Source organism: Bubalus kerabau, chromosome 12 (genome assembly GCF_029407905.1).
Source record: "Bubalus kerabau isolate K-KA32 ecotype Philippines breed swamp buffalo chromosome 12, PCC_UOA_SB_1v2, whole genome shotgun sequence".
NCBI lineage: Eukaryota > Metazoa > Chordata > Mammalia > Artiodactyla > Bovidae > Bubalus > Bubalus kerabau.
The window spans coordinates 19,165,096-19,177,191 of record NC_073635.1 but is presented as its reverse complement, the minus strand read 5'-3'; the positions used below and the strand labels follow the sequence as shown (position 1 = coordinate 19,177,191).

The following is a 12,096-nucleotide window of genomic DNA, read 5'->3' as shown; positions in this document are numbered from 1 at the left end:
AACACCAATAAAAATTTTTTGTAAACAACTTATGCAAGCATTTCCTTTTGTCTGTAAAAACACCCTGACTGTCACTCCCTAAGGGGATACTCTAGGTTTCTAATCAAATCTGTGCACCCTGAATTGCAATTCTTTGATCCCAGATAAACAGTTTGATTGATCATTGCCTTCTGAGAATTTAATGTTGACACCAGGAACCAATCTTGATGGCACCTTGATCTTGGACTTCTATCTTCCAAAACTGTAAGAAAATGTAGTTTGAGGCACCCAATCTGTGGAATTTTGTTATGGCTGCCTTAGCTCATACACATCCCAGTGAGTTATTTGGGTATTTTGTTTATCATGCATCACTTGATCTCTGGCAGGCCTGGCAATGGCTTACCTCTCCACCAGATTAGAGAAGAAGGGACCCTCTGACTAATAGGAAATGCAGCTTTGCTTGCAGGAGGGTTGAGCAAGGGACTGTTTGGAATCCAAGATACTATAACTTGTTTATGCTTCTATTTCTTCATCTGTAAAACTGGAGAAGATAATACCAGTGCTTTGAGGAAAGTTATAAATATAAAATCCAGTTGAATAAATAGCTGTTGACATAATTTATGCATAAGGTCTTGTGCTGGGAAGGATGTAAGGGTAAATATGTACATTTCACTTGTGGGAAATTTTTCTTGATAGTAAGGTGCATTGTTCAGTAGCTGTAGAATTTTTTTTTAATTAATTAATTTATTTTAATTGGAGGCTAATTACTTTACAATATTGTGGTGGTTTTTTGCCATACATTGACATGAATCAGGCATTGGTGTACATGTGTCCCCCATCCTGAACCCCCCATCCCATTCCTCAGGGTTGTCCCCATCCCATTCCTCAGGGTTGTCCCAGTACACCAGCTTCGAGTACCCTGTTTCATGCATTAAAGTTGGACTGGCGATCTATTTCACACATGGTAATATACATGTTTCAATGTTATTCTCTCAAATCATCCCACCCTTGCCTTCTCCCACAGAGTCCAAAAGTCTATTCTTTATATCTGTGTCTCTTTTGCTGTCTCACATATAGGTTCGTCATTACCATCTTTCTAAGTTCCATATATATGCATTAACTTGCTGTATTGCTGTTTTTCTTTCTGACTTACTTCACTTTGTATAATAGGCTCCACTTTCATCCACCTCATTAGAACTGATTCAAATGCATTCTTTTTAATAGCTGAGTAATATTTCATTGTGTATATGTACCATAAGTTTCTTATCCATTTGTCTGCTGATGGACATCTAGGTTGCTTCCATGTCCTGGCTATTGTAAACAGTGCTTTGATGAACATTGGGGTTCACATGTCTCTTTCAATTCTGGTTTCCTCAGTGTGTATGCCCAGCAGTGGGATTGCTGAGTCATATGGCAGTTCTATTTCCAGTTTTTCAAGGAAATCTCCACACTGTGGCTGTACTAGTTTGCATTCCCACCAACAGTGTAAGAGTTCCCTTTTCTCCACACCCTCTCCAGCATTTATTGCTTGTAGACTTTTGGATAGCAGCCATTCTGACCAGCATGAGATGGCTCCTCATTGTGGTTTTGATTTGCATTTCTCTGATAATGAGTTATGCTGAGCATCTTTTCATGTGTTTGTTAGCCATCTGTATGTCTTCTTTGGAGAAATGTCTGTTTACTTCTTTGGCCCATTTTTTGATTGGGTCGTTTATTTTTCTGGTATTGAGCTGCATGAGCTGCTTGTATGTTTTTGAGACTAACAGAATTAATTTTTGACATTTTTAAGAGAATTTTTTTTCCCCATAATGTTAACAATCTTATTACTTGCTTAGTGTAAACTTAACTGATTTTTAATCACTATGATACTTTAAATATTGTCTCTTAAGGTGTTAAAACATTTACAAGTCTAATATATTTGTGACTTCAATTTAACATTTAGAAGTATTAGATTAAATAGCAATGTCTAAATATTTGAAACAATTCACTTTATTAAATTTATATATTTGATTTATTAGTTATGTAATTAGTCTGAGGATATTTAGAAGATTGTTGATTATTTAACATTCAAATAAATGGTAATCATTTAACAAATTGCATGTGTAAGATCATTTCAGGCTTCCCAGGTGGCTCAGTGGTAAAGAATCCACCTGCCAATACAGAAGATGCAGGACACTCAAATTGGATCCCTGGGTCAGGAAGTTCCCCTGGAGGAGGAAATGGCAACTCATTCCAGTATTCTTGCCTGAAAAATCCCATGGACAGAGGAGCCTGGAGGCTACAGTCCATGGGCTCAAAAAAGAGTCAGACATGACTTAGGGACTAAACTATCACTGCTACCCCAATGGCCTAAACCTAAAATTCCTGCAAAATGACTGTGTCCAAGTTGATTTATAGATAGAGGTTGATGGTATTTAGATCAGAGCATTTCACAAAAACCACAAAGGCTAGAACTTTCATCCAATGCTTGAAATGTTTCCCTTTTGACCTACAAAATGACCCCACATACTCACACACACACACACACACACACACACACTGAGCTGGGATTCTTTATGGTTCCCTCTTTCATTACTATCTTACAATACTATGAAAGTTCAAATGTTCTGACCCTGCGGTTTGATGGAATTCAGGACACAATATATCAAAATATGGCATCTTGGCATATTGAATATTTGGGGCCGAGAAAATTTGAAAGAACAGCAAAAGCAGGAAGGTCACTCCAATGCTTTCCTTGACCCCTCTTCCCTAAAAACTCCTCACAAAACTTTCATGTTAGGGTGCCCTTCTCATACCCACAGGAAAGACGCATTCTTCTCTCCGAAGATAAAGGGACTCCAAGAAGAATCTGAATAGGACTTGCCAGGTTTCTCCCAGTTTACTCCACTCATCTCATTTTCCTTAACTGCCATATTTCTGCTAGCTCTTTATCAAACCTAGCATGAAAACACTCAGGTCTAAATGTTTCTTCCAGGTCTTCAATTCCTTCATTTCCTGTGACATGTAACAGTTATATTAAATAATTGTGTATATGCTCTTTCTTGTTTATCTGTTCTAATGTGTGTTTTTCCAATACCACAAAGCAGTTAACTCAGTTCTAAGCTAGTAAAGTAATGCTAAAAATTCTCCAAGCCAGGCTTCAGCAGTATGTGAACCGTGAACTTCCAGATGTTCAAGCTGGTTTTAGAAAAGGCAGAGGAACCAGAGATCAAATTGCCAACATCCACTGGATCATCAAAAAAGCAAGAGAGTTCCAGAAAAACATCTATTTCTGCTTTATTGACTATGCCAAAGCCTTTGACTGTGTGGATCACAATAAACTGTGGAAAATTCTGAAAGAGTTGGGAATACTGGACCACCTGACTTGCCTCTTGAGAAACCTATATGTAGGTCAGGAAGCAACAGTTAGAACTGGACATGGAACAACAGACTGGTTCCAAATAGGAAAAGGAGTACGTCAAGGCTGTATATTATCACCCTGCTTATTTAACTTATATGCAGAGTACATCATGAGAAACGCTGGACTGGAAGAAGCACAAGCTGGAATCAAGATTGCCGGGAGAAATATCAATAAACTCAGCTATGCAGATGACACCACCCTTATGGCGGAAAGTGAAGAGGAACTAAAAAGCCTCTTGATGAAAGTGAAAGAGGAGAGTGAAAAAGTTGACTTAAAGCTCAACATTCAGAAAACGAAGATCATGGCATCAGGTCCCATCACTTCATGGGAAATAGATGGGGAAACAGTGGAAACAGTGGCAGACTTTATTTTTTTGGGCTCCAAAATCACTGCAGATGGTGACTGCAGCCATGAAATTAAAAGATGCTTACTCCTTGGAAGGAAAGTTATGACCAACCTAGTTAGCATATTCAAAAGCAGAGACATTACTTTGCCAACAAAGGTCTGTCTAGTCAAGGCTATGGTTTTTCCAGTGGTCATGTATGGATGTGAGAGTTGGACTGTGAAGAAAGCTGAGTGCTGAAGAATTGATGCTTTTGAACTGTGGTGTTGGAGAAGACTCTTGAGAATCCCTTGGACTACAAGGAGATCCAACCAGTCCATTCTAAAGGAGATCAGTCCTGAGTGTTCTTTGGAAGGAATGATGCTAAAGCTGAAACTCCATTACTTTGGCCACCTCATGCAAAGAGTTGACTCATTGGAAAAGACTCTGATGCTGAGAGGGATTGGGGGCAGGAGGAAAAGGGGATGACAGAGGATGAGATGGGTGGATGGCATCACCGACTGATGGACGTGAGTCTGAGTGAAGTCCAGGAGTTGGTGATGGACAGGGAGGCCTAGCATGCTGCAATTCATGGGGTCGCAAAGAGTCGGACATGACTGAGCGACTGAACTGAACTGAACTGAACCCTATCTACCTGGCTGTTGTTCAGTCGCTCAGTCATGTCCAACTCTTTGCAACCCCAAGGACTGCAGCACGCCAGGCTTCCCTTTCCATCACCATCTCCTGGAGTTTGCTCAAAATCATGTCCATTAAGTTGGTGATGTCATCCAACCATCTCATCCTCTGTCATCCCCTTCTCCTCCTGGCTTATATCTTTCCCAACATCAGGGTCTTTTTCAATAAGTCCACTCTTTGCATCAGGTGGGCAAAGTGTTGGAGCTTCAGCTTCAGCATCAGTCCTTCCAGTGAATATTCAGGACTGATTTCCTTTAGGAGGGACTGGTTGGATCTCCTTGCAGTCCAAGGGACTCTCAAGAGTCTTTTCCAACACCACAGTTCCAAAGCATCAATTCTTCAGTGATCAGCTTTCTTTATGGTCCAACTCTCACATCCATACACGAATACTGGAAAAACCATAGCTTTGACTAGACAGACCTTTATCTACCCAGAGAGAGCATCATATTCCCAGATTAAGGGCTCAGTCTCTCAAGACTGCCCTCCTCCACCCCATGTGAGATGTCAGTTGCAAATCCAAGTTGTTACCTGTGCTTCCTGTTATTACCTGTTAACTGGCTATACATTGGAGGGTTCCCTGACCTCCTCCTTCAGTTTGGTTAAGTTGCTAAAGTGTTAGCCAAGACTAACTAAAGACTTAGCTAAAGTGTTAGCTAAGTCACTTCAGTCATGTCTGACTCTATTCAACTCTGTGGATGGTAGCTCACCCGGCTCCTCTGTCCATGGGCTTCTCCAGGCAAGAATACTACAGTGGGTTGCTATGCCCTTCTCCAGGGGATCTTCCTGACCCAGGGATGGAACCTCCATCTCTTATGTCTCCTGCATTGGCAGGTGGATTCTTTACCAATAGTACCACCTGGGAAGCCCATAGTGGCTCACAAAACTAGGAGAAGCATTTACTTGTATTTACCAGTTTATTGAGTTTCTCTGGTATCTCAGTGGTAAAGGATCTGCCTGCCAACGCAGGAGACCTGGGTTTGATGCCTGGGTCAGGAAGATCCCTTTGAGAAGAAAATAGTAATCCACTCCAGTATTCTTGCCTGGGAAATCCCGTGGGCAGAGGAGCCTGGTGGGCTACAGCCCATGGGGTCACAGAAGAGTTGGACAGGACTTTGAGACTAAAGAACAACAAAGAGTTTATTAGGGAATTCCCGGGTCATCCGAGTGGTTAAGGCTCTGAGCTTTTGCTGCAGGGGCCCAGATTTAACCCCTGGTCAGGTAACTAAGATCCCACAAGCCTGACAGGGCAGCCAAAAAGCAAAAAAGAGACAGATTTCTGATCATTTGAAAAAAAAAAAAGGAAGAATATTAAAGGGTACAGATGAATGGCCAGATGAAGAGGTAGAGAGGGGTCCAGAAGGGTCCCAAGTGCAGAGTGTCTGTCCCCATGGAGCTGTGTGCACTGTCCTCTCCACACGTGTCCCAGACACTCATCACCCCAGACGCTCATCAGCTTTCACTGTTCAAGGGCATTTCCAGAGTTTCATCTGTAGCCCCACCCACCCCACCCCCGAGTCTAGTGGATGGTGCTGAAAGTTCCAACCCTTAATCACCTTGTCTTTCTAGTGACTTCCCTCTGCCCCCCTCCCAGTCACCCCAAGACTGTCTAGGGATCCTACTCGAAGGCACCTCGTTAGCATAAACTCTGTGTCCTTGAAAGGGTCACTTGTGAGAAACACACTCTTATAGCTCAGGAAATGGCAAGAGATCCCAGTTCGATTCCTGGGTCGGCAAGACCCACTGAAAAAGGGAAAGGCTACCCACTCCAGTATTCTGGTCTGGAGAATTCCATGCACTATCTAGTCCACGGGGTCGCAAAGCGACTGAGCGACTTTTCTTTCAAGCTAGGATCCAGGGACAAAGAACAAATAGATTTCTTATTTTACTGCATCCATCTTCATCAGTTTAATTAAAAAACTCTCTTTTCTCCCCTCAGGTTCACTCTACTACAATAAGCACAACTCATTGAATGCCTCCTCTGTACCCAGTACTTGGCTAGCTGCTGTCATACAGATGATCATCTTCACAACACCGTGAGATTTCAATATTTTCAGTTTTATAGATTAGAAAATCAAAGGTTCTAGAGATTGCCTTCCTTGCCCGTGAATCCAGAGCCACAGTTCAAATGCTGGTCTCCCAGACTGTGAGTCCACAACCTTCCTCCCCATCCCCACTCCCAACTCCTCCACCCTCCACCCACCCCGACTCCACCCACCTCCCCCCACACTCTCACTAAACTGTTTTTGAGAACCTTAGCCTTGAGTCTTGTATGTGACCCATAGCTTAGTCCTCACTATTCTGAGTGCAGCCTTGTGGTAAAATGAAAAAAAAAGCAACACGAAATAAACCCCATAACCTCTGGTTCAAGGTTATGCATTTCAAGCTTCCCTAAAGAACCAATAGTCAAGACTGACTTCAACCAGCTTTGGATCACTCTTGATTTCTGGCACACAGCTTTGAGAGTCTAACCTTTCTCGTTTGAGATTATGGCTCTATTGCCATATTTCTGGAAATGGCTAACTATATTTATGAAACAAGCTGTTTATAGATGCCTGCATTTAAGAAGAGGTTAAGGAGACTCAGAGTGGCTTTGAGTCATAATACATTAAGCTCCCGTGACATAACTTCATGCATAAAGAGGACAGAAGTCGTGTTCCAGGAGCCCTTGGGGGGCACGTGGAGGCATTCCGGGAGGCTTGCTGGTCACTCATCACATGAGCTGATGCCATCATCAGAGCTCCCTCTGTCCAGCACTGCATTACGCTCAGCATAATCACTGCAATCTTTTAAGTAGGAACTCGAGTGCGCCCTATTTTCAGAACGCTCAAAATAGCAAAATTCAAAGAACAGAAAAATCAGGCACTAATGTCACAAATTAATTATTTACTTTAAGGAAAGATTCACTGCCTGGCTTCGTTTAAGGGGCAGACTCCCCAAAGGCATTTAACATGTAAATTGATTAATATGAACTCTGTTTATGCAAAACATCTAGTAGCATAGAATAGCTGACATTTCTGCGGGGGCTGGTGGGTTTCAAAAGGATTTGACGTGGGTTTTCAAGTGACAAGGATTTTGTCATCAGGATCACTTTGCAAGATGGGAGTGAGTATTGTCATTCCAGTGTTACAGATGAGAAAACCAAGCCAAGAGAGCTAAGTCCTTGGCCTGAGGTCACATAGCTGAAAAGTGTCTGAGATGATGTTAGACCCCAGTTCATGGGACTCTTCATTAAAACATTCTTTCCTTTATAAGCACATTTCTTTTTTAGAGTTATTTTTCCCTTTGTAGCAGAACTCAGAAAACTTAAGAGCTATTTTGGAGTATATTAAAATTTTAAATGGAGAACTGTTTATAATAAATTATTTGACTTGTTCCAAAGAGGGTAACGAGATCTGTGTGGTTCTGAAAAGAGGATCTAAAAATATGCTTCATCCAAATAACTGATGAAGCTTTAAAAAAAAAAAGATGATCATCCCAGACTACAATTATACTCAATAAGAATTTCCAGGTGTGGGTTTGTTTGTTTTTCTTTAAAGAGGCGAGTCAGCTACAACTAAAAAGCACAAGTTCAAATGTGGCCAGAGTGAGGAAATCTGAGGACAGCTGAAAAGACCGAGATTTTCAAAGTAAATGGCTCCTATGCTCATAGATTTATGCCATTTCCTTGTAGGAAAATTTAATAAAATTAATTTGCACTTAACTCCTCTAGCAGAGAAGAATGAATCATTTATAATTGAAGACAATCAAGAATAAGTTCTGTTTAGCTTTAGAACATGGTTCTATATGTATGCTGAAGATCTAGCCTATAAGCTACTTCTAGAGTGATGGTTCTCACACACACGTGGCTTAGTCATTATATTAATTAATATCACTTCTCTCAGAAGTTTGTTATGGTTTCCCATGGCCTCCTAAATACCTGTAAGTCCACCAGTCCACATTAGAGTGCTTACAATTTTCAAAAAGCACCAGATTTTATTTGTGTCTTTATCCATGTCCCTCAATTAAAATTCCCTTTACTTTTCTCTTCCTCGGTGTCTGCCTGCTAATTTCTGTCTGTGGGTTGACTGGACTCAGCTGGGAAGTTCTCACTTGGGGAGTTTCCTGGGGTGGTATCTGGAGGGAAGCTGAGGCTGGAGTCATCTGAAAGCTCGGCTGTCCACCGGGGAGAGCTCACTCATGTGGCTAGCAGTTGATGCTAGCTATTGGTTGGAACTTGGCCAGGGCTGCTAACCAAAACACCTTCATGTTATCTCTCCAGGTAGTTTGGTCTTCCCACAGAATGACAGTCACATTCTAAGAGTGAGCATCTCAAGAGCAATTGTCCAAAAGACTCAGGCAGAAGCCTCAAGGCTTGTCATGACCGAGTCTTGGAAGTCCCAGAATGTCACTTCTGCTGTATGCTGTTGTCCAAGCAAATTACTAAGCCCAGACCAGATTCAAGAGATAGGAAATTAGATTCCACTTTTTGATGTGATGAACACTATGCAATCACAGATCAAGAAGGACTCAATGTTGACCTTTCTGGAGAAGGTCTACAATACCTTTAAATAAAGCTAGAACACTTCTGTAAGTGATGCCAAAACTTGGCCTCTGTGTACCGGTGCCAAATTGAATCTCAGAGACAGAGTTTTGGGTGGAAGTAGAAAACAGTGGCTTTATTGCTTTGCCAGGAAGAGGGGAACATAGCTAACGCCCTCAAAACTGTGTGTCCCAACATGGCGGTTTGGTGAGGAGCTTTATAGTAATGGTTCAAGGGGGGGTTGCTGACAAGGGTCAGGGTGTGTGCAGGGCCTACATTCCTTCAATCTGGGCTTAGGTGGTCTCCTGATGAGCTTCCGTGGTTTTCAGGATTATCAGACTGTGACCTTCTCTCTGGAATGAAGGGTGCTTCATCAAGTGGTTAACATCTTCCATTTGTTGGGGGTTTTAGTTTTGCAGAAAAGCTCAAAGATATTGTTATATTTATCCTTTGAGATGGGACAGGATCCTGTCCCAGTGCTGTATTATTGTTTCTTGACTGCTCCTCCCTTGTTTCTGCATTGCCTTCCTTCCCTAATTAGCAGCCGTTTGAACCTGCTCTTTGGAACTTAGGGAAGGTCATGGAGACTGAAGCCTATTCCCTACAAACAAGAAATGGGGGACACAGAAAGCCTTTCATGCCCAGGATCCCCATAGGGTCTTACTTGGTTTCATAAGCTCCATTCTCAGTGTAAGAGCAAATAAGAAACAGACATCAGACAGAAGTAATAGACTTTGTCTGTGTGGACCCCTGAGGTGCAGGTGGAAAATTTAAATCACAAGCCAGTTCTTGGGGAATTATGGCCAGAATTTTCATTACCTGTGTGGTGTAAAAAGGAAATTCAGTAATGAATTTAATCTAATGTGGTCATAGGATTGCAATGCATTCAAGAACCTGGCAGAAAACAAGGGCAAAACCTCTGTGAAGGAAAGGCAGTATGAACCTCAAGATTTTTTCACTGATCAAAATCCAAAGTATAGGAGCCCATGGTCACTACATCCCCCAGATTACTCCCTCCCCACTCCCATTCTCTACAAATAGGACTTCTATTTTCAACATCTTTTCCAAGAAGAAAAGTAAATTCTCTATAGAAAGCCATCTCCCTTACTGATATCCCTCCTAACACATCTTTGACTAGTTTGATACGATCTCTACTCCAGTTCCTGGTGGCTCAGATGGTAAAGAATCTGCTTGCATTGTGGGACACCCAGGTTCAATCCCTGGACTGGGAGGATCCCCTGGAGAAGGGAATGGCTACCCATTCCAGCATTCTTGCCTGGACAATTCCATGGACAGAGGATCCTGGCGGACTACAGTCCATGGGGTCTCAAAGAGTTGGACATGACTGAGCGACTACCACATCACTACTCCAGTATAAATTACAAATCAGCTTAACTAAATCAAAAACAGAGAATTGGTCATTTAAAATAGTTACAAAATAGAATGCCATTTGCCTTTTAGGTCCCATGGTAAAAGCAGAGTCCCAGTATCATAATTCTACTGAAGTTTACACAGCAAAAATCTTTACTCTCCATTGAACAATATATGTACTTATTTGAGGAAATGCCTAACCGCTCAAATAAAAAGGACTGTATCCAAAACCCCAGACACTCTTGGCTTTCACTTTGGTAAATGAAGAGCTCCCTTTTATTTTACTGTTCAAGGGCAATGTCCTTCACCCCACTGGGAAAAGGAAGTCTTGGGAAAAAAGAAAAGTAAATCATTAAGTTCCTCTCTCTTATAAACACACACACACCATAGACTTAAAGATACTAACTCACAACATTTTCATCACTACTCATCACAAGGATCCTTGGTTGCTCCCAGTATCACCGGCTTTATTTAGGCTGACCCTTGGAAAGTTATTGAGATTTCTGTGCTGTGTTGTGCTCAGTTGCTTTAGACATGTCCAACTCTTTGCGATCCCATAAACTGCAGCCCATCAGGCTTCTCTGTCCATGGGATTCTCCAGACAAGAATACTGGAGTGGGTTGCCATGCCCTTCTCCAGGGCATCTTCTCCATGAGGGGATCAAACCCATGTCTCCTGCGACTCCTGCATTGCAGATGGCTTCTTTACTGCTGAGCCTGGGAAGCCCCCATTGAGATTTTTAATTGCCATTTACAAATCTCTAAGACTGTACAATAAAAACATGTGTTTTAGCTTTCACCCTTCTTTGAGAACATCATTCCTTCCACCCTGCTCAGTTGCTGGGTCTGTCGAATGGATTCAGATTATGTCCATTATAGATGGCTGGCTGGCTGGGGGTTCTCTTTCCATTTCACTTACAACACAGAATATGTGGTCTCTGTAAGCACCATTTCGACCTGTTCTCAGCTGAGATTTCAATGGGTTTAACCATAGCCTTCTGCTATGGCTCAGCGGTATCTGCATGCAATGCAGGGAAATACTGTTTGATCCCTGGGTCAGGAAGATCCTTTGTAGGAGGGAATGACAACCCACTCCAGTATTCTTGCTTGGAGAATCACTTGGACAGAGGAGCCTGGCGGGCTACAGTCCCTAGAGTCACAGAGAGTTCAGTCACATGACTGCAGCCACTTAGCATGCATGCAACCCTAATCCCTCTTTCTTTTTCCATTCATCTTTCTATTTATTTATTTTTATTGAAGTATACTTGAGAAGACTCTTGAGAGTCCCTTGGACTACAAGGAGATCCAACCAGTCCATTCTAAAGGAGATCAGTCCTGGGTGTTCTTTGGAAGGAATGATGCTAAAGCTGAAACTCCAGTACTTTGGCCACCTCATGCGAAGAGCTGACTCATTGGAAAAGACTCTGATGCTGGGAGGGATTGGGGGCAGGAGGAGAAGGGGATGACAGAGGATAAGATGGCTGGATGGCATCACTGACTCGATGAACGTGAGTTTGAGTAAACTCCGGGTGTTGGTGATGGACAGGGAGGCCTGATGTGCTGCGATTCATGGAGTTGAAAAGAGTCGGACACGACTGAGTGACTGAACTGAACTGAAGTGAACTGATACTTGATTTACAGTATTGTATAGTTTCAGATGTACAGCATAGTCATTCATTATTTTTATTATACTCAATTTAAAGTTGTTACAAAATAATGGCTATATTTCCCTGTGCTGCATAATACATCCTTGTGGATTGTTTATTTTATACGTTCAGTTCAGTTCAGTCACTCAGTTGTGTCCAACTCT

At 42.1% G+C, this 12,096-nt stretch overlaps 1 long non-coding RNA gene across 1 annotated transcript in view; it reads left to right on the top strand.

The window, feature by feature from the left end:
• LOC129624359 (uncharacterized) overlaps window positions 1-6,709 on the top strand; it is a 54,534-nt gene extending 47,825 nt beyond the window's left edge. Inside the window, exon 4 of the long non-coding RNA XR_008700904.1 lies at window positions 6,334-6,709. This is a non-coding gene — a long non-coding RNA (uncharacterized LOC129624359). The remainder of the gene's footprint in view (window positions 1-6,333) is intronic.
• The last annotated feature ends 5,387 nt before the right edge of the window (window positions 6,710-12,096 follow it).